General features: G+C 37.3%; 1 protein-coding gene and 1 long non-coding RNA gene across 26 annotated transcripts in view; one reads left to right on the top strand and one right to left on the bottom strand.

Moving 5' to 3' along the window:
• LOC141373741 (uncharacterized) overlaps positions 1-13,216 on the bottom strand; it is a 33,210-nt gene extending 19,994 nt beyond the window's left edge. Inside the window, exons 1-2 of one of the 2 annotated variants that reach the window (XR_012380044.1) lie at positions 12,990-13,216; positions 2,858-2,989 (exon numbers count right to left, since the gene is read on the bottom strand). This is a non-coding gene — a long non-coding RNA (uncharacterized lncRNA). The remainder of the gene's footprint in view (positions 1-2,857; positions 2,990-12,989) is intronic. The other variant, XR_012380045.1, reaches the window with a different exon arrangement.
• Positions 1-23,410, top strand: part of DTNA (dystrobrevin alpha) — a 338,390-nt gene that overhangs the window by 83,784 nt on the left and 231,196 nt on the right. For 4 of the 24 annotated variants that reach the window (XM_073898318.1, XM_073898319.1, XM_073898321.1 and 1 more), the window contains exon 1: positions 13,413-13,624. The exons of 2 other annotated variants lie outside the window; for them this stretch is intronic. The gene's annotated coding sequence lies outside the window, so the exon portion shown is untranslated. Of the gene's footprint in view, positions 1-13,410; positions 13,625-23,410 lie in introns of those variants that run through there. 18 more of the 24 variants (XM_073898325.1, XM_073898326.1, XM_073898328.1 and 15 more) reach the window with 16 other exon arrangements.

Here is a 23,410-nt window from a genome sequence, read left to right as displayed (position 1 = left end):
TTTATGGTGTATCTTTTTGTACTCTTACTTTCAACAAATCTGTGTGTTCATATTTAAAGTGTATTTCTTTTAAAAAAACATATAGTTTGGTAGTGCTTTTCTATTCAGTTTGACAACAGAGTGATTATTATATTACATTTAATGTAATGTTAGGTTTAAGTCTACCATCTTGGTATTTGTTTTCAGTTTGATTCATCTGTTCCTTGTTCTTGTGTTCCTCATTTTTTGCCTTCTTTTGAGTTAATTAAATCTCTTACTGTTCCATTTTATCCCCTGTATTGATTGTTTTCACTATACCTTAGTGAAATGTTTTCCCCCCAGTGGTTGTATCTTGAAATTATACAATATGCATCTTTAACTTAACATTGTCTCTTTCAAATAATATTACTAAAAGAACAGTCTTAAGAACCTTACAAAATTATAATTCCATTTGTTCACTTGCTATTCTTTGTTTCTTTTTTGTCTTATGTTTTATTTACTCATAGGTAAATGAGTAGGTACTCATAGGTAAATATATATTATTATTTTCTGTTAAATAGTCATTAGCTTCTGTAGATAGATAGATAGATAGATAGATAATTTTTAAAAGGTCTTTAATACTTATCCAGATGTTTATCTATTTATCCATTCTACTACTTCTCATTCCTGTGTGTAGATCCAGGCTTCCATCAGGAATAATTTCCCTTCACCTTGAAAAATTTCCTTTCTCATCTCTTATAGTGCATATCTGCTGAAAATGAATGCTTTCAACTTTTGCCTGTTTTATTTTACTCTCACATTGAAAGATATTTTTGCTGAACAGTGAAAGGTTCTTAAATGTTAACAGGTACTTTCCTTCAGCACTCTGCAGTTACTATGTTGTCTTATGGCAAACCAATGATTTAGATGAAAAGTCAGACATTCTCAAAATTGTTTCCTATATATGATGTCTTTTTCTCTCATTGCTTTTAAGATTTACTCTTTTATCTTCATTCTTAAGCAGTTTAGTTATAAAATGCCTCACTGTGTTTTTGTTATTATTGGTTTTATGTTTGTTTGTTTCTTTGTTGTTACACTTTTCCTATTTGGGTTTCAGTTAGCTTTTCTCACGCATGGGTTGAAATCCTTCAATTCTGGAAAACACTCACCTCTTCAAATATGTCTTCTGCCCCATTCTCTCTTTCATAGCCTTCTGGGCCTTCAATTATACATACATTAGACCATCGATATTGTGTTGCAATCACAGATTTTCTGTTCTATTTTCTTTACTCTTTTTTTCCCTTTGTGTTTCAATTTGGATGATTTTATTGACCTGTCTTAAATTTTACTGATCCTCTCTTCTGCTGGATTCGGTCTACTCTTCAACCCACTAAATGAATCTTGTGTTTGTGGTACCGTAATTTTCATTTTTATCATTTCCATTTGGTTCTCTCTCTCTTTTTTATAAAGATTTATTTATTTATTTGAGAAAGAGAGAGAGCAGGAAAAGGGGCAGAGAGAGAGTGAGACAAGCAGACTCCCTGCTGAGCAGGGAGCCTGACTCGGAACTTGATCCCAGGAGCCTGAGACCACGACCTGAGCTGAAATAAGAGTCAGATGTTCAACTGACTGAGCCACCCAGGCGCCCCTCCATTTAGTTCTTTCTTACTGTACCTATATCTCTGCTGAAATTCCCCAACTGTTAATGCATGCTCCCTACTTTTCCCATTATATATTTTAACATATTTATCATAGCTTTCCTTTTTTTTTCTTAAATATTTTATTTATTTGAGGGAGAGAATGAGAGAGAGAGAGAGAGCACATGAGAGGGGGGAGGGTCAGAGGGAGAAGCAGACTCCCTGCTTGAGCAGGGAGCCTGATGCGGGACTCGATCCTGGGACATAGCTTTCCTTTTAATCTTTGTCTGCTAAGTTCAACATCTGGGCCATCCATAGGTCTGCTTCTGTTGCTTGTTTTTTATTTTTATTAGGGGGGCACATTTTTCTGCTTCTTCACATGTTCTATAATTTTTTTATTGTGTATCAGCCTTCACGGTTTTCATAGCAGTAAATAATATTTATTCCCAGAAAAGGGCTCATTTCTTCCTCAGTCCATTAATGTATGGAGAAGGAGGTGGAAAAGGGGATTGAAATAATCTAATATGTATACTAGATCTGAACCCAGCTTTACTATTGCTTTAGTTATATTCAGCTCACCACTGACTTTGGATGTATCGGGGTAGGAAATAGGACTTTCCCTTTAGCTAGACTGAACTTGGAAATGCTCCAGAGATGTCTTCATGCCTAGTCTAACAGCCAACATTTATGAACCACAGGAAATCTCTCCCTCTTTCACACTCCATTCCCCAACTGTCCAGATCTAAAGACTTCTCTCTCCACCATGTTGCCCTGACCTCCAGCCATTGGAGAGCTGCTGCAGTGAATGGAATGAAGATTTTTTTGACAAAGTAGATCTTTGTCAGCTCTCCTGCCCTGCCCTAGCCTGTCTCAACTACCCCCAAACACTCAGTGAAAGCCTACAGGAAATAGTTGTCAGGCAAATACAGATTCTATGGTTGGGCTGCCTCAAAATTCTAATCTATGATACCAGCCCACTTGTAGCTGTTAAAAGTTTGTTAACAGTTGGGCTGGTTATTCTTCCACTATCCTCAACTTCCTCCCAGGGGCTGAGGGTGCTCCTCTTCTCACTGTGTCCTTAGGAGTGATAAAAACTATAGAATTCTTCTATCCAAGGAAAGGTTAATCCCATTTTGGAAGTTAATTTATCCAGGTTTCTTTGGGTTTTCAACTCTTTGGTGGGTTATTTCATACCCCCTGCATCCACCTCCCCACAAAAAAATCATCCTTCCACCATTCCTAAGTATTTAAGGCATGCATACCAGAGGCAGGTCCACCTTGAAAAGACAGACCTGGAAGCAGTCTCAAGGTCTCTTGGCAGAGAACTGCTGGGTCCAAAGCACCCAAAGCACTCTATAGAAGGGGATCACTCATTCTTCTTCTAACTCATAGATCTGTGGGGAAAGACACAGACAGAGAAGGACTTGAGCTGCAAGGACTTCTGTAGTGTGAGACCCAGGGCAGGGCCTTCCCCCATCTCTTGGCTAGGTTTAAAGGCAGTACTGATGATAACATAGTGTTTTGGAGATAGGTGGGAAAACTTCATAGAGAGAGGGCAAATGTGGAAGGCAAATAAAGGATGCTAAGGATGACCTTTGACTCTTTTCCTAGGGCCAACTCTTATAGCTGTAGAGATAATAGAATGTATATATCTCCTCTCTAAGAATAGAAGGTAGCTTCAATATTGATGGGATACTCTAAAAGAAACAGGCTACAATATATCTTATAGAAGGCTAATGTCTCTAGATGGCCATATTATAAGGAGCAAAACTAGTGCATAGAATGATTCAAGACAGAGATTGCCTCAAATAACAAAATACACAAATTTGACTCATATGAGAATGTCTGTGACAACTCAACAGAGAAATGACATCACTGTTAGATTTTACATTGCCTTCCAACCAAAAGCAAACACAAAATGAATGCTGATATCATTTTAAGATAAGTTTCTTGTCCTGGCTGGGCTGTGGTTTAATTGGTAGTTTAAGCAGAACTTCAGTTACAAACAAAATTTATTTTCACTTTTTAAGATAATAGTTTTTGCATATGAAGGAATTATTTATAATTTGTATGTTCCTATATTTAATTCCACAGATATATGATGAAAGTATTAACGTAAGAGACCACAACCTATGTTAGAATAAAAAGATAACTTTATTTCAATTAAATGTTATACTTCACCATTTCTGATGTAGATAATTGTATACTTTGGTGGAATTTAGTTTTCATTTTAGCAATGTATATTTCATTTAGCACTGTTGCTTCCCCCCACATACACACACCAATGCGAATTTGTTAGGATCACTTCAGAGAGGTTGGAGAATTTGTTCCCTTTTTAAAGCAGTGCTGAAGAGTGAAGACAGAGAATTGCAGTTGAAATGGCGGATGGAATACATACTTAATTTCACCCTCTCCCTCCCAAAGCCACCCTATACTGACAGTAAACAAAAGATACTAACCAGAATAAAGATAATGGGAGAGCATAGAACAGCAGAGAGCTGTTGACATATGTTTTGGAAAATGGCAAGGGAATGGATTAAGTGGTACTTGATTTAGCTGAGCAGAGATGTGGAAACCCAGGTGCCTGTAGAGGAGAGGCCAACAAGATGCAAATGGGAACTCCCTAGAGAACCTGGGTAAGCACAAGGAGTGAAGGCAAACAGGATCGCAGAAGCTAGGGGTGAGATGTGGAGCTGAAAACAGGACTTGGTTAAGATTCTTAACAGCTGGACTCCCAAATCCCCTCTGCAACATGTGCAGCCTGGCAGCTACCCTTCCTCCATCCCTGCAGGAGACAAGAGGTGGGGTGCCTTATTCTCTGGAGTGACTTAACTAGAGAGGCTATAAATCCAGCAATCTTGGAAAGAGTGGCAGGTGGGGGTCAGGTGTAATACTAAAATCTGTTAGATTAAGTCGAAATCTGCATGGTCAATAGTAATAAACTCACCTCCCTTTCAAACCTTCTTACCTAGCTTTGCTCCAGGATGCTGACAACCGGCTTGTCCCTCCCAGATAGCACACTGGAAGAGGGGCTTCTCTGGAAGATCTGACTACCTAGGTGGGGAGAAATCTAGTTACCCTTGACCATGTTTCATTAAAGGCTCAACTTTGTCTAATCCCCTTACATTAACATCCTAACACTCATAATACATTGTGTAAGCAGATAACTAGGGAATACCAGATATGGTGGAAGGTTTCTAACATAAAAGAGACCAAAGCAAACAAATAAGAAATTGAAGGAAACAAAGACTGCAGGGAAGAAATGAAAGCTTAAAAAATGCATATTCTCATAGATACTCGAAAAGAAATTGTGTCCATGAACCAAAACATGGTGTTTTTAAAAAGGAATGATTAGAGACAAATAGAATTCTTAGAAATTAAACATGTTAGCAGAAATAGAATATTCAACAAAAGAGAGATGTGGTATTACTCCAGAGAGGAGGTGACAGGAAGATTGTGGAAGAGAACAGATAATAAAATTAGATACTCGGTTTAAGGGGTCCAACATCCCACTAAAAGGAGTTTAGTTTCAGAATAAGATAACAGAGGAAATAGAGTTCAGAAATCACTTAAGAAATATAATAAAATTTCCCCAGAATTAGAAGATATGAGTATAATCCCTCGAGTTGCAAACACAATCATTTGGGGTGGGGAGGGGAGTCCCACAACAAAGTTTACTGTCATGAGATATTAGAACACCAGGGATAAAGAAGAAATAATAAGGGTGTGTTGGTGGCACAGTCAGTTAAGCGACCGACTCTAGGTTTCAGCTGAGGTCATATCTCAGGGTAGAGATCGAGTTCCCCTGTGTCAGGCTCCATGCTCAGCTTGGAGTCGGCTTGAGATTCTCTCTCCTGATCCTTCTGCCCCTCCTTGCTCATTCTCTTTCTCTCTCTCTCTCTAAATAAATAAATAAATCTTTAAAAAAAAGAAGAAATAATAAATGGATCAGGAACAGAATGACCTCTTGAAAACTAAAAGACAGTGAAGAAATTCCTTGAAATTTCTGGAGGAAATGTATTTCTAAACAATGAATTCTGTATCTAGTCAAGTTAGCAATAAGTGGAAGAAAAGAATAAAGATATTTTCAAGCATTCAAGTTCTCCAAAAATTTATTTGCCCTAAGTGTCTTTCTCAGGAAGCTTCAAGGGGCAGTCCCAGGATGGCAGCTCAGGAGTGCTGTTGCCACAGTAAGGACCTCAGGGTGGGGCTGGGGCCTGAAAAATATAGTTGCCATAATTGTGTATATGAAGAGGAATGTTACATATTTAATGAGGAGTTTGAAAAAAATGTAATGATGGGCAAATAAAAGTTAAGCACACAAAAATATGACACAACTACCAATGTCAGAGAAAAAACAACTGAGTAAGGGAAAGGAAATGGAGTCATAAATCCCATGTGGTTTACATGTGAACAATACATGCATAGCCAAGGTAATGTAAACACTGATTAGTGCTTCACCTAGAATTGTTTTGTATCTAAATTGGAAGGATTAAGGAAAGGAAAGTGTGTGCGTGTGTGTGTGTGTGTGTGTGTGTGTGTGTGTGTGTGTGTAAATGAGAAAGAGGGAGGCAGGGAGGGAGAGAGATATTAAAAGCACACCTGCTGGAGGAAGTGGTATTGAAGAGGGCACATTCTGCACGGAGCACTGGGTGTTATACACTAACAATGAATCATGGAACACTACATCAAAAACTAATGATGTAATGTATGGTCATTAACATAACATAATAATAGAAAAAAAATTTTTAAAAAAGAACTAAAGATAAGAATTTAGTAGGAGACCAATAGATAATATCAACATTGGAAAAAATTTAAAAAGCATATGAGAGTATCGAGTATCATTTAGGAATATGGAGTGATTGTCATAATTAACAGTTAAGAGTTGAAAGTGGTTGCCTCTGGGATTTACAGATGGGAAGGGGTAGGGATGGGATGGGACATTCTTTTAAGCTCTATCAATCTACATGGCTTTTAAAAATATGTGCACGAATTTTTTTAAATATATGAAAGTTACATTTAAAAAAACTGAATGCAGTAAGTACTAGAGCTCAGTGGCTTTCAAGCTGTGCTTCCCAGGTTCATGGATGTTTCTGCAGGGACTGCTTTACAGAAGAGGGAGCTGGGTCAGCCTCCCACATGAGTCTCTGCTAAAGGAGCGCTCTGCCTTGTCATTGTTAAGTTTCCCGTGAACTAATTCCTTTGAACAAAGGGTTCCATAGAAAACACCACCACCAACAACAAACAAGTTTGAAAAGCACTGATTAGCCATGTGCATATCTGGAAAAAAAAAACTGCTCCCAGACAAATAAGCTGAATATAATAACTATCAGACTTGATCCAGTCTCCCTATCCCTTGTCATTTCCTTTTACTGCACAAAACAGAATTGTCCCATTTCTAACTCTTGATAAATCTCAAGAAGCTTGGAATAGAACCAGTTTGTTAGTGTTTCAAATATGGGCCAGACTTATGATTATGAAATTTTGCACAGGTTTGAAATGATATTAAGTACATGCTTGTTTCGCTCCCAAACCAAATTGTACCCTCACTTCCTTAGAGGCATCAAGTATGACATACGTTGCCAGAGTTCAAATAAGTGCTACAGTAGGGGTATCTTTCTAACCCAAGGATGACTTTGGACATTCTAGTTTTGTCTAGGGAAGGATATGTTTATGATTGTACTCTAAGGGCTCCTGGGTGGCTCAGTTGGTTAAGCATCTGCCTTCAGCTTAGGTCATGATCCCAGGGTCCTGGGATCAAGTCCCATGTCGGGCTCTCTGCTCAGCGGGGAATCTGCTTCTCCCTCTCACTCTCCCTCTGTGCTCTCCCTCTCTCTCTCTTTCAAATAAATAAATAAAATAGTGTTTAAAAAAAGAATATAGAAGATCAAAGTTGCATTTAAAAAAAATGATTGCACTCTAATTAGGGTTGATTTTGGCCCCTCAAAAGAAAAATACCCCTACCCTAACCTTAAAGAAAAAGATACAAATAAAATATTTTTTGACACTTTAATTTTATTTTATTATGTTATGTTAATCACCATACATTACATCATTAGTTTTTAATGTAGTGTTCCATGATTCATTGTTTGTGTATAACACCCAGTGCTCCATTCAATCCGTGCCCTCTTTAATACCCATCACCAGGCTAACCCATCCCCCACCCCATCCCTCTAGAACCCTCAGTTTGTTTCTCAGAGTCCATCATCTCTCATGGTCCATCTCCCCCTCCGATTTTCCCCCCTTCAATAAAATCTTTATTTTTAACACAGAAGATAATCTTTTGTAAACATGGAGTATTGGTTGTTTCCTGGGCTATCGAGCCTCCCAAAAACAAAACGTCCTTATCTTGGTGAATTTAATTTAAGGAAAAATCATATCCTGAAACAGATACTACTAAGAAAGCTATTCCCTCAGTCAACCAGTATCTATCTCTCCCCCTCCCCACCCCATATACACAGTGTGAAGTGTTGTTGTACCTCATCTGTGGATTTCCATTATTCCTCAATCTAACATAACTAAAAGTGTCTTTGAAAAATAACTACACATAATTTTATATAAGGAAAACATATAATACAGACTTATTCATTTTATATATCTTATATATTCTACATATTTTACATGCATATCTCATTTGAGGTTGGTAACAACTCTGAAATACGTATTATTATTCTCATTGTAAAGATGAGGAAATAGTAGCCCTTGGAGTTTGACCTGTCCCAGGTTGCATGGCTGCCAGGCGTAAAGGCAAAAGAAATCCATGTTTTTGGAGTATCTGTCTACTTGGGCCAAACACCTCTTCATGAATAAAAAGTCTTATCTTTGTCAAAAGCATACATACAACATAAACAATTCCAGATTACAAAAATAGAATGATGAACTCATCCTGGTTTGCTGGGGATTTTCCTGGTTTTAGCACTGAAAATCCTGCATACTAGGAAATCCCTGTTTCAGTAAAATTGGGATAGTTGGTCACTTTACATATAGAGCTCGTCTCAGGAGACTGTAATAGATACCCATCCTGGGAACAGAGAGAAATACAGGAAACGAAATACAAGTAGAGGAAACTGATCAAAAAAGTTTATTTAGAAAAGGATGGGATGATTTCTTACCCATTCCAAAGAAAACAATTTTAGCAACCACAATAATACAACAAAACAATTAGCATTGACTTAGAAGTGTGGTGTCCTTTCCCCCCAGAAAATATTTAAAGCAAACTTTGTGTCCTAAAAAAAAAAAAAAAAAAAAGTTTATGTAACCAAATATATCTGTAGATTTAAGATCCATGTCCATGTCATGACGTGTCCAAAAGACACACAAATTTCACACTACCAGATCTTGAAAAGTAAAGACCTAACTTAGGTGTTTCATGAGAAGAAATCACAAAATACAAAGCCAGATGTCCTAAGGCCAGACATCCTAAACCTACCCTCTAAACTTTGCTCTCCTCCGCCTACCTCATCAAAGTAGCTGCTCCCTAGTCCGGCTTACAGTCTGGCACCTGCTTCTAGTGCACCAGGTTCTATTCCCTGTTCCCTTCCTTTGCTCTCACTGGTTCCCTTAAGATCACTCTTTTCCTTGGATATTTTCCCCCCATACCCTCTTAAAATTAACGTAAGCCCCCTTCAGCTTCATCTGTGTCTCTTTCCACATTGAAGAGCCTCCTCATTCCCCTTCCATTCCCCCTCCAAACAATCCACCTGCCATTCTACAGACCCAGAGAAGAGAAATAGAGATGCCTCTTCAAAGGCCAGAAGGAGAATGAGAATGAGGAAAAGCTGCAATTATTCTAGTTTGAATATTTTGGGTGTGTGTGTGTGTGTGTGTGTGTGTGTGTGTGTGTGTGTGTGTACCCAGAAATCATTTCTATAGGATTCCTGCTAGTCTTTACCTTTCCTTCTAATGCCTACAGAAGCTCTAACATAGTAGAAAATCATGGTGCATGTACATTTATATGCCATGATTTTTAACCTAAGCGTTAGCCCATGTCCTTCTGTTGTCATCAAAAGTATCATTGTTCCCAGTTGCTCTACCAAATAGGATGCTATCATTAGTATATTTATACATATGGCCCTTTCCATAATTAGGGCTATTTTCATACCATATGTATTCAAAATGAGTGCCCATTTCATCCAATTTTTAAATTGAATGGCATTTAATAACATTATACATAACATACTACTGTTTTGAATCCCTTCCATATCTGTTGTTAGAGCCTCCATTTTTTGATGTTTTTTAACGTATAGTTTTCTGTTTTTTCCTGAGCAGTGTCTATTTTAATTGCTTTCAAAGAACTGCAGTTTGGATTTCTTAATTGTTCCTTGGCGGGGGGGAACTATTCACCACTCCCCCCACCCAAAAAATGTATTTTTGTATGGTGTCTTAGTCCATTCAGGCTGCTATAACAATATACCATTGACTGGGTGACTTATAAACAACAGGAACTTATTTCTCACAGTCTGAAAGCTGGAAGTCCAATATCAAGACACTAACAAATTCAGTAGGTGAGGGCCTAATTCCCAGTTCACAGAGGGCCACTTTTTGCTGTGTTCTCACGTGGTATAAGGGACAAAGGAGCTCTCTGGAGGTCTTGCTTGAAGGGCACTAATCCCATTAATGAGGGTACCACCCTCAGGACCTAATCAACTTCCAAAGACCCCACTTACTAATGCCATCACATTGCAGATTATGTTTCAATATATGGATTTTGGGGGGGGGGACACAAATATTCAACATTTAGCAAGTAGTATATATCTATTTTTAAATATATTATATGCAAAAGACCAAAAAATCATCTGCAAAACCATCCTCCTGAGAATATTACCTATGCTAGTCTCTTAAGGATGTCAGTAAGGAAAAAATAACAGGGACCACTTGATTTTCAATGACCAGATTTTTCATACACATGGATGTCTTACAGATCAACCATAAATCTGAGTTTGAACACCTTACTCACCCCTGTATGGAGCCTGCTACCAGCATTTGCCATCCACAGAACTGTGCTAATACAGACCATTTCTGGAGAATGGAGCACAGATTAACTGCTTGTTCATGATAAATCAAGGGTATTTGATTTGCCTGTTACATGCCCAGTTTTCTTTGGAAGCAAGCCCTGGAAGCTATTTTTCTGATCAAATCCTAACTCTCATGTTAGTGCTTATGAAAGAGAAAAATAACATTTACTCAAGATAAAGACCGAAGTCTAACAATTATAAATCTTATCAATTACCTTGTGAAGGTTAGGGGGAAAGAAAAGAAGAAAAAAAATTCCCATTGTGCTCACTCAACCTTGAGGTTGGACTAATGCAGACTGTTCTAGAATTCCCATGATTGCCACAGATGAAAACATAAGGGGAGATAAAGTTGGTAACCCAAGGAGATATCTGATTGATAAATGTTACACTATAAGGAATGGCTAGTAACAATTCAAAAAGAAAATGATTACAATTCACTAGCTAATATGAAATATTAGAAGGACCTAACATTTCCTTTTTTCCTCTATTTTTCTTAGAAGCCAGCAAGCTCAACAGGAATGATCTTAGCAGTATTTTCCATGTTGGTATTTAGAACTAATCGCTCACGCAGACACAAAATTTATGATTTTTTTTTTCTTCAGTAAAGGGACTCAGTACCTAATATAACTTCCATATAATCTTTTGGTTAATGGCTTGAAAAGAGATAATTTTTCCCTAAACCATTAAGATAGATATACAGCGAGCCAATATATAACAATTTTCCAGAAGTTAAAATATATACTTTTACATAAACAGTTCTTCAGTTTCAAAAAATATTTCTTGAGCATCAGTCACATGCTAGTGTTCACTCAGAGATACGACAGGAGCAAATCGCATGGCTCAATGTGAACCAGATGGCCTACCACCAACCCCATCCTCTTGCTCTAGTTCACGTGTGTTTTGACACCATCCATTAGCCTTGGGGAGGATTGTTTTGATAGAGGGAAGAAGACACACAGGGACAGGGACATGTGCTCCCTGGTGAGTGATTATTCTTTTCTATTTATTTATGAAGGAATCTGGATACGCCTATCTATCAGCACTGCACATAGCTTGAATGTCCCTAAGACCATCAACTTTGGGAACAAGAATAAGGAAAGTTTCTTCCTCCTCTACCAACTTCTTTGAATTTTTTTTAAAGGACATCTAGTAACGGGTTAAGGAGTGAGCAAGCTGGTAGGATGCCAATCGATATTAGGCATCAGAATATCACCAAAGTAAATTAGTAACATACTGCCAGTTAATCAAGTGTTCCCTCGTGGTTTCCTAACGGTCTTGTTCAGATGTGGTACAAGACCACCTGGAAGAGAAAATGTAAAACCAACCACAAACAAACAAAATGAAAGCCTTCTTTTTGGAGTCAGCCTTTTGCTGTTGAATATTTCTGAGATGTGTGTACAAGTTGCAGGGAGCAGCTGCGGCCACACCACTACCCTCAGCCCAGCCAGCTGACAGTTGCCCAGAGTTGGCAGCCACAGCCAGATGAAATTTGGAAAGCCAAAATGCCTGGGGTTGTGGTTTGTCTGATTGCTGAAATGATAAACACTTTCTCGGGCCTTTCAAGAAGTTGTCTGGTCCATAAAATGGCATACAATAAATTCACTCTTTTAAACATGGAGAGGTAAGTTATTTGCTGCAACAGCAAAACTTTTGGCCCCAGTGGCCACTACGTAAATATTAAACACAAGTTTATTAGTAGTGATTTGAAGGGACTGTATGTTATTAATCCTTGTCTGATCCTGTTTGAGGAAATGTATCTTTTTCTCATTTCCATTCACTCAGTTTTTGTTTGTTCACACATGTGTGTATGTGTGTTTGTGTGTATGTGTGTGTGTCTATGTATGTGTGTGTTTGTGGGTGTGTCTGTGTGTGTGTCTGGGTGTGTGTGTATGTGTGTGTTTGTGTGTGTGTGTGTGTATGTGTCTGGGTGTGTGTGTGTGTAATCCTCACCAGTTTGCAAGACAGTCCTGGAAAAGAAGACTTGACAGGGAGATAGAAGTGTTTTTTGCACCCTCTTCTCCTGCTGTCTGCAATATAAAATATAGGATAATTGAAATCAGTTTTTCCACAATTCTTATGAACAAGGTTTTCTCTCACAGAAAAGCCGCGGAATTGAACAGCTGCGCTCCAGAATACTGTCAAGCAGGCAGCATGACTGTTTCTTCCCCCAGTGGGGTCCCAGCTCATTGACTAATAAGGAAATTCAACTTTTAACACAAGATTTGCCATTTCACTTTTTTACTGCATGTGTAGCCATTTTGGGTAAAATTATATGTGAATATTAAAACTTAAATGCTGTGTGACATCAAAGATATCTGTAATGCCCCCAAATAATCGCTCCATTCTCCTTGAAGTTAAGAAAAAAATCCAGGAAACTTACTTGTTCATATTATGTGTACCTGGGGAAGTTTTTCCTGCAGAGCAACAGAACAAAACTTGAGCTGCCTTGCCTTCTGCTTCCAGGAATGCCAATCAGAGAACATTCTTTTTCAGACAGCCAAGTTTGGAAGTCAGTTGGTTTCTGGCAGTAAGAAGCGGGGAGCGGACGGCAGGGGGGAAAGCACAGTGAGTCCTCAGGCTGAGCTGAAGTTTCCAAGTGTTTCCGTAATAGCCATCAATGAAAGCATCTCCTTTTACCCACACAGAGACAGGTAAAAAGACAGCGGAGTAAATGGGCATTAGATGGAGCAGCAGCGGAAGCTCAGTCAGAGGAAGGAGGCGGGTGGAGGGAGGGCGTTTGAAAGCCTGCCATTGGTGAGCTTACCAAAGGCATCTGCCAGTGGGACTTCAATGGAATGTGAAACCAAATCATTTTCAAGTTAAAGATAGACACAGTATACACCAGGATCTAGAAGCTGGATTTTAAACTCCTATCGCTCCCTAGAATTTGAGAGAGTTCTGTTGTGATCTCTGTAGTAATTAACAATTTGGCCAAAGTTGGTTTTCAAGTGACTGTGCTAAGAATTCATGTATGGTCTGGATGTCCTGGAACGAAAAGGATTTAGGAGCTCTAGGGTAAGTGAAAAGATTGGCTTTAAGGCGCATCGCTTCTCTGGGAAGGTTAATGTTGAATTTTTCTTTGTATCCGTGTAAATGAAAACATGATCATGAAGATTTTCCAGTACTGTAACTTTCTTACCTTTCTTGAGATATTTGGCATTTTACAAGTTATGCGGCAGAAAGAGAGTGTTTCAGCTTAGTTTTGAAATTTACTTTGCATGTCTATCACTTCAGTTTTGCTTTATTAGCCTTACATTTTCCTCCCTTAATTCCTTAAACACGCTGCCGTTATTGAATTACAATGTCAGTGGTTCTATGTCACTACACCCACTGAATGTCACTGGGTTTTCGATGCCATTGGTTGCAACTGTCTTATTGTGAGATGGAGGGATTTCCTTGCGTGGCACAGTGACCCTTCCTAATTTAAAAAATGAAAAAGGAAAATAAATAAAAGAAGGGAAAAAGAGATGGTCTAAAGGTGGGATGAAGTGTATAAGGAGCCTTTATAAGATAATCTGTTTTTTTAATGAGAAAAAAATAGGCAGTTTTCCATTGAAGAGAACAATTTATTAATAGAAGTTATTTTTTGATGTTGCCTCATTAATTCCAAGCAGGTTGTCTTCCTCCAAAAAGCTGATATTTGCTAAGTGAATGGAGGCGTTCTGATTATGTGAAGCTTGAGAGTGGAGGAGGGAGAGTTGTCTTATTTGCTATTACCATGCTGTGTTTTAAGGATTTCAAACTTTTTGCTTTAAAAGAAAGAATGACAAACTTCAGTTCTCTTCATGTTTTGACCATGTATAGGTTTTGTTTCTTATTTTGTCGAATGACCTATCAGCTCTGCTCTTAGAGACAGCTTTCCCAAACTTGCACAGCATTCCTTCTGAGTAAATACTGTCCATAATAGTCACAGAGGACATGGTGTGAATTGGAAATTCTACTTTATATGGGGAAAATAAATCTGCTGACGTTCTTATTACAGTGCGGGGCTGAACAGTTGTTAAATGGAACTGGCTGGGTTTTGCTCTGTCAAATAGACCAGATTCTAATGAACTAAGTCGGCTACATGAAGTACAAACAATGAATGACTTAACACGGATCTTTCAGTTTTGATAAGAATAAATAATACGCTGTGTTATGCTTCTAAAATGAAAAATGAGCATTGTATGGAGAGAGTCACTTGATTTTACAACTACAAAATGATCTAGCAAGACCGAAACCAAATGTGAAGTTGGCAGGGCTCAGTTTTGACGTCCCCACCCTCCTTTCTCTGCCCCCTTTACCTCTCCCCTTGCAGTCTTCCTTATCCGTCCGGACCCCTGATGAATATCACTGCTCAGTACCCTTTTTTTCTTGCAGTCAAAACCTATCTTCCAGAAAGTTGCTGTGAATTTTCACTTCATTTCTCTACAAGCGGATGGTACCTTTGTAAATTTTCCCCAGTGACATTGACTCCTGTTCCCCTTGCTTCACCCAGCTGAGTCCTGATCTGTTGATAGGAGTGAGCCTGGCACAAATCGTAGGTGTTTCCAAGAAATTTGTGAGCGCAAGCATATGTGCGCTCACCATATACATGTGAACACACACAAACACACTTCCAGGTGACTTTTACTCAACTGATATATTTCTGATTGAATTATACATATAAATAAAATTATATCAGGCTTTTCAGTATGGGGTTTTGTTTTTGTTTTCAGTGTGTCAAAAGAAAACCAAAAAAGAGCACAAAATTTTAAATTCTAAAAAATGTAAGAATTTTAAACCATGAGGTCAAATAGTGTTGACAAGAAGGACGAATATTTCTCTACTGCTATCATGTCACTCATAGTTTCTAGTCCCCTGCTGAAATTTGTCAAGCTTGGACTTTATTTTTTTGAATGTAGTACATGTAGTTTTATAATATATGTCTGCTAATTCTAATATCTCAAGCGTTACTAGATTTGACTGCCAGTTTTACTCATGGTGTCTTCTTTTCTTGGTTGCTTAGATATCTTTGACTATCTGTTGGAAATGTATTTTAAAAATCACTTGTAAGAATAAATTGAGACCTAGTGGTGATGATGTTTTCCTCCAGAGGGGACTTTGGTTTGCTTATGGCAGGCACCTGTGGGCAATATCAGACCAGAATTTTCTTTGTCAAAGTGCAACACCCAAGTTTCCTAAATGACCCCTGTATAAGAAACAAGGCTGCAAATCTGTGTGAGGAATTGTTTTTGGGGGGGTTCACTCCTACCCTGAAGGAAGATATGGCCTTTTGAGATTCCCAAGTTAAACTTGTGTTAGTTTATTCATGCCCTCACCTGAGCACCGTGGGCTTTGACATTCCCACAAAACCCATAAGGCTACCCAAAGTGCAGCTGGTTTCACAGAATTTTGTTCCCTATACTCATATGCCCAAAGGCCCAAGCTTTCAAAGATAAGCTGCCTCTCTTGAGTTCTGGTCTTCCAAATTTTTGTGTGTCAAAACCTCACCCTCTTATTAGCTCTTTGCTGTTTCAATATTTTAAAAATCTTTAGTTAGTGAGAGTGTCAGTCCAAATTATTTCATTACTGTTACCAGAAAAGTAAATTCGCCCTACTACTTGTATAGTCATTTTTTTAATATACTCGTGCTAGAGAAGGTGTTAGGCAGTCTGCTAACATCATTGATGATTTGGGGTAGTTTTTCTGATTTTTAGTTTGAGTTGTGGCCTTTTGGAGAAATTTGCAAATGCATGGAGGATTCATGTTTCCCAACCTTATCTGAGCTGTCAACAATACTTAACAGTCCTTTTATTTGTCCCTAGCTGCCCCTTTCCTTAGTCATCTCTTCAGTCTCTCTAATCCACCCCACCACCATCACTGACAGCTGTTGACCTTGACTCCTCTCACTTTCTCTTGGCCTTTATCCAAGTATCTCCACATTTTAAAAATTATCTTAAATACATTCCTTCCTTTCCATTCTCCTTGCAACTGCTCTATTTCAGTTCTTCATCATCTCACTTGGGTATTACTATGGTCTCCCAGTTGTTCTCCTGCCTCTAGGGTCTACTCCCCAACACATCTCCCACCCTGGGACCAACACACCTATCTTCTCAAACTCATAGACACAAATGGATTGACCCTTTACTTAAAAATCCCTAGTAGCTCACCATTCTCTTCAAAATAAATTCCTTAGTATGTCTTAAAGGCCCTATCACAAAGCTTCAACCTATTTGTCTAACACCATCTCCACTACTTCACTGGTTATCACCAATACTTTTAATTGCGCATAATTTCTGCCTCCAGAATATTCCATACACTCTTATATCTCTGTGCTAGTCTACCTACCTGCCCCACCCCCACCCCGAATACCCATTGTTCATCTCCTTTGTGGATAAATCCTACTTCTTCAAGGTTGACCTCGTAAGTCACCTTCCCTGAATTTTCTTTACTTATATAGCTCACCCACTATTCTGGGAACCTCTGATGGCAGGGACTGCATCTTGCTCATTTTTGTATTCTCAGTAACTGACACATAGAAACCAGTCAATTTAAGTTTAAGGAAATGAACAGACAACTATTATGAGGAAGTTTTTTCTCAACAATTCCTTATTCATTTTATTCTTTTTCATTCTAAGCATCATTATTCTTTTGACCTTAGATTCTTTTTCTGGAATCATGATCATTAATTCTCCTCTATATCAAGTAGAGTCAGTTAAAAATGCATGTATTTGTTTGGTTATTGCTATTTTGCGGGGAGGAGTCCATCTCTTCCCATTTTTGGCAAATGAGACTCTATAACATCATTGTGATGAAGACAGAGATCATAGGAAGTTTAAGTATAAATTACCTGTATATTGTCAGAGAGATTCACAATAACAAGGAAAGTCACAGAGTTGGAAAACTGACATGTTTCAACAAATCTAGCCCACACTGCTGGGTAACACAATGGAAAAAGTCAACCTGACACAACTAGATCAAAATAATCTCACTGCACACAGCCTGAATCTGAACCATCGGAAAACACTGGATTGTTTTTCAGATCACAGTGTGGTGCTAGAAGGGAAGCAGTTGATTGCCTATGTGATATGACATTGTGACCCTAAATTTAAAGGTGGCTGAAAATTTTCATTTGAAAACTTTAAGGATTTAAATGTTAATCTCATTTTGCTATGCTGAATTTAAACAATAACAACAACACTGCATTTAATTATTAAAAATTGAATATAGTTGGTGGGAACCAGAAAGAGAGGAAATACAGCTTATTACTCTCAGGATGTTTAACTAATTTCATATTCCTCAGATCATTTGTAAATTTGTCACACATTTATTATATGCTTTTGACATGCCAACACCTGAGATTTAGAAAAATAAGAAACTTGGTTGATATTTTTTCTTATACAGGGCTTTCCTACCTCCACAAAGGAAAAAGCCCTAATATGGATGGAGTCAGAAAATGTTTTAAAATAAATAAATAAATAGATAGATAGATAGATAAATATTATTTTAAATAAAAATCTTTGAATCTAATCAATGTTCAAAGTCAATATCTAGATGAGAACCCAGATTTCTCTATAACAAAATATGAAAATATCATATTTTCGTTTTTGCCTCATCAGTAAAAAAACAAATTAAGACTAACTCTTGAAAACTGGTTGATTTTAAATCACAGCTTTCAAGTAACTGAGGTAATTTGTTTTATGAATTCAATAAATCTCTATCAAGCTCCTAACTTGTGACTTAACTGTGGCTGGATTAAGAAATTATTCATCTAGTCCCCTTCACTGGACACTGACTCTGGAGTATGTCATGTTAAAACAAATTCCTTTATACTATTTTCTGATTTATATTCTTAATTTATTTGTGCTAATCTCCATACTTGTTAAAAAGTCACTTTGCCTTTCTTCAACAATTAGTATTTTCCTTTTAGAATGCTGAGTTTGAGGAGTCTTGGGGTTATTTTAATTTTTTTAAAATCTATTATTTAGCAGATGTTCTCTTATAGAATCGTTTAAAGAGACCTAAACAAATTATTAAAAAAAAAAGTTATGAGGAACATGTCTTTTTATCACATAGGAGACTGTGTTGTATCTTAATATAAAATATAAGTACATTTATTTGCATAAATAAAGTTGGACTTTGCATTCTTACAAGATGAATATGGCGTGAAGATGACTCAGGGACAGCCTGAGTCACGAAAGCTTTGTAAAGCTTCATGTATTCTAAAGAGGGCAATAGCTATTTTTACTATTTTTCTTTTTTAGTCTCATTTTACTGTTTGTACCTCATTCCTATGTAATATAGTAGCACATAGGTTTATGAGTGCCGAAAGGATGAATTCACTGAGTTAATCATAGTTCAAGAACACAGATGCTAATTGTATTAAGAATGGAGATTAATTTTGAATGAAATCTATCTTCTAATACATATGAACTTCCTAGTCCTAGACTGTTCATTGCTACCCATTTGTAGCAACATATTTACTCATGAAAAGATGTTGTTTTTAACACTTCAGATAAGTGTAACAATTCTCTTCTAAACCGCATCCAATGTTTTATACTATTTGGTAGGTAAGAGACATATGTTATTTTCTTTTATATACAATAAAACTAAGATGCAGACATAGGAAGTGCTCCAGATATACTACATGTGGTTTCCTGAGGTAACAAACAACCCCTAAATCTCAGTGGCTTATAAAACCCAAGGTTTCCTTCCCACTCATGCAAATTATCTACTGAGGGTTGGCTGCCAGCCCTTCTCCAACATTGTCACTTTCACCTGGAAGTGACCTGTGTTCCCTGGCCAAAGCATGACATGTGGTCATGCCTAACTTCAGTTGGGTGAGGAATACAATCCTGCCACATGCCTGAAAAGAGAAAAGAGTTGGAATTTTTACGAAGACCTCTAATAAATTCCATACTAATGGATGATAGGCGGTCCCAAACCCCCAGAAGAACAAAGATCTAGACTCAAGTCTTTGGCAGTAGTCCCTCCTTATGCTTGGTTTAACTTTCCTCGATTTTAATTACTCCGTGGTCAACCGAGATTGGGGAGCAGATGCTCTCCTTCTGACCAGTGGTGAGAAGGTCACTCAGTCATAGCCTGTCACTGTGTCTCAAACCTGTGTCACTCACCTCACTTCATCTCCTCATGCAGGCATTTTACTGTCCCAAATCATCACAAGAAGAAGCATGAGTACAGTACAATAAGAGATAGTTTGAGAGAGACTAAATTTACATAACTTATTACCATACATTGTTATAATTGTTCTATTTTATTATTTTTTTAAGATTTATTTTATTTTAGAGAGAGAATGAGTGGGAGAGGGAGAGGGAGAGACTCTTAAGCAAACAGTGTGGGGCTCAATCCCATGACTCTAAGATGAGGACCTGAGCCAAAACCAGGCACACCTGTTCTATTTTATTATTAGTTATTGTTGTTAATCTCTTACTGTGACTGCTTTATAAACTGAACTTTATCATAGGTGTGTATGTATAGGAAAAAACACAGTAGACCGAGGGTTCAGTACTGTCTATGGTTTCAGCCATCCAGTAAGGATCTTAGACTGTATTCCCGTAGATGATGGGGGACTACTGTATACCTGTGAACAGGTGCCTTTGCAGTTTGTAGGCAATTTACCTGTGATCCGATGCTAGCATTTTTTCTCTTCTTTCTCTTTTTTTCGTCCTTTCATGCTCATCCCCACTAAGGCTTTTGGCTCCCTAAATCTTTGCTCTTTGCTGAGTGCCTGTGACCTTTCCTGCCACTGCTTTTCCAATTCTTGGGAAATCTCTCCAAGAAGTACTACCCATGAATAGCCTTGGGAAGAGAAAAGTGCCTCTGATAGGGCAATTTCTATAGATTGTAGAGAACAAAAGTGTAACATTACTTCTACACTTTCCCATCTCAAGAACTGATCATGTGTAGCAAAAGAAAAAAATGGAGAAAAAAGCAGTGGAGTATAATCCATTATAGCCCCAGCCCCCAGTATTTACAAGAGGCAAAATAAAACGAGTAGGGTTAGAGAAAATGCCCCCAGAAGAATGGTGATATATGTATATATTACATATTAGAAATGCATCATTTTGAGTAGGATTTACACCATTCTAATATTCTGTTTTGTGTTTAATTTTAAACACAAACAAGGCAAAACTGAAGAATTTGAAGATTAATGAGATGCTTGAAAATTGGAGAATTATTAATCCAGTGTTTTAAGGCCTTTGGATTTTTATTTAAATCCGCAAATCCAATTTATGTTCTTGGAAGCAGCAATTCTAGGAAATGCTATATGCAAAAAGAAAAAAAAATGAGTATCCTGGGTCAAATGAAGTTGGAAAATGCTGTATACTATATCTCTCTCGGAGATTTAGGTGATCCTCAGCATTAGGGGGTTCTTAAAGTCCAGTTTTTTTCAACCCAGTGTTTCTCAAGCTAACTTGTGTGTGTGTGTGTGTGTGTGTGTGTGTATAACATATAATTTCATTATCTATAAACACAATATGCATCAACATATATCAATATTTATATATATATCTCATATTTTAATATACTTTTTAATACACATTTTAACATACTTGGTAAATTCTTGTTTAAATCACCCCTTGTTAATTGTATTAATAATTAAAAGTGATGATGTGGCAGCTCATGTAATATTTTGAGAACATAAAGCTGAGAATTTTAAAGGACTTTAAAATATCTTTACTCTTGGGTATTTTGTATTCTCCTGATAAATGGCATTGATTTTAATCACCAACAGAAATTAAATTTTAAACTGGTAGGGTATCCAGTAATATTTGTTTAACTTTAGTGGGGTATATAATTTGTGATGCAGCCACAATTAAAGAGATTGGCTGTATTCATCAGAATCCAGAACTGTACAGGGATTTGTACTATTTTTCCCATTTCATTCAAAAATCTAAGACTGTTATTCCATTTTAGAATATGACTACACATTATTAATTATAAGATTTGGTTATCCTTTCTTTATGAAGACCTCGTGAAGAGAAGAGTAATCTTCAACTTCAACATCTGTTTCTTGATTTTTTTTTTGTTCACCTCCTTTAAGTTCAAAAACTTTAAAGTTTAAAAAGGAAAAGTAAATTATTGGGTTTCAAAAGATGCTCTATGAAAGTCGCCATCTATGGGAATTTTTCAGGGCAAGAAGAGTAACACAGTGTCCATTTTTTTTTAAATGTGTGTTATATTCAGTTAAGTGCTGTGACTGCTTAAAATGAACCAATTGCTCCATGAACTTTTATACTATCAACAACTCTAGTCAAAGAAAATTCTAGATAAGAGTTTCACTGATTAGTATCAGGGTGTTCAGGTGTGACAGGGAGCATGTGTCCTTTCGTCACCTCATCCTATCCTGTAATATTATTCTGCTTTTTCTTTATCAACATTTTAGTTCTCCTCCTAACATTTTAAAAACAAGAGATAATTTTTTGTGCATTTTTTTAAAAAAGAAAATTACCTGTGAAATATACCTTCTTTCTGTATCGTACAAAGAGAAATCATTCAATCAAAGGTGTGGGTAGCATCAGTTCTTAGCCTACATGTCTCCCTTGGTTTATTTTTGTTTATATTTTCCCCTGGGGTTCTAATAAGATTCAGAAACCATAATGATGTCAGCAACACCTCTAAAAATCCATTGCAGGGGAATCTGAAGATCTCTTCTCAACTCTGCAGGGCTGTTCCTTTTCAACTCTGAATAGCCACACAGCAGAACACTCTACTGTTTGCCAAATTACAAAGTCAATTTTATCTACATTCTGAAACTGCCTAGCACCTAAAACATTTGGAATGCTGAAAAATATCCTGTGTAACCATTTGCCAGACACCAGAACATAAATCTAAATAACTTAGATTTATAGTATTATAATCTCTCCTTTAAAATGACATGAGGGAAGTGTTTAACTTAATGAGGCAAAGGATCCTGGTGTTCAAGTTACACTACATTTTTCATTGCACAAAGGTAAATTATTGCTTCAGTCTCCTAAATGGTACCCCAGTTGGCCTCAAAGACACAAAGTAGCATCCAGAAATGCCCACTTTTTTCTTAGGCAATAACTTACTCCATGAGAGTATACTTTCTGAGAATTGCCCATAACATTTGTTGCAGTAGGCTGAATTTCTTGAAGGTCATTCACAGACGCTAGCTGAACTTGACTTTTTTTTAACTTAGGAACATTGCAGTGGTAAGTCTTCAGACATTACCATACAAAAGGGAAACTGATGAACATTTTTGTTCTGTCTAAACCATTTAGAAAACAATCAAAAAAAATTCTGAGTAAGAAATGAAAGGGTGTAATATTTTTTCTTAGCATTTCTCCTCTGATCAGAGTTGCTAACTTCTCGAAATAAATAAGTGCCAATCTATTGGGGTCGTCTATAAAGATTTTAGAATATAATAATTAAGTATATCGTTCTATATTTGCAAAAAGAATCTTAATCCTATATTGAACACCATTTGTATGAATCTAAATGTGTGCGGGGAGTTTTTTAAAGCAAGCTTTACTTCCTAATAAGGTGATATAGGCATTTAATTAAAACAAAACAAAACAAAATACCCTCACCATTCGGTTCTGCAGCATTTGGGTAAATGTTAGAGCTTGACAATTTTCAAGGCAGAGACGTTACTCTAGGCTTTCTGCCAAACAATTCCTGGTACTCTGATGACAAGAGATGAAGCAAAGAAAGAGCTGCTGTCTGGCTTAGTTAGATATGCATTTGCTAAAAGAGAAGCCAACACATTTCTTAGGTAAACCATCAAAATTACAATTTAGAAACACACACACATCCACACACACACACTACGCTTTTACAAGTCTAGGAATACAC

Source organism: Callorhinus ursinus, unplaced genomic scaffold, assembly GCF_003265705.2.
Source record: "Callorhinus ursinus isolate GAN/ISIS: 27379988/994484 unplaced genomic scaffold, GSC_fseal_2.0 scaffold11, whole genome shotgun sequence".
NCBI lineage: Eukaryota > Metazoa > Chordata > Mammalia > Carnivora > Otariidae > Callorhinus > Callorhinus ursinus.
The sequence above is the reverse complement of the archived record's forward strand: the minus strand, read 5'-3'. Positions and strand labels throughout refer to the sequence as shown.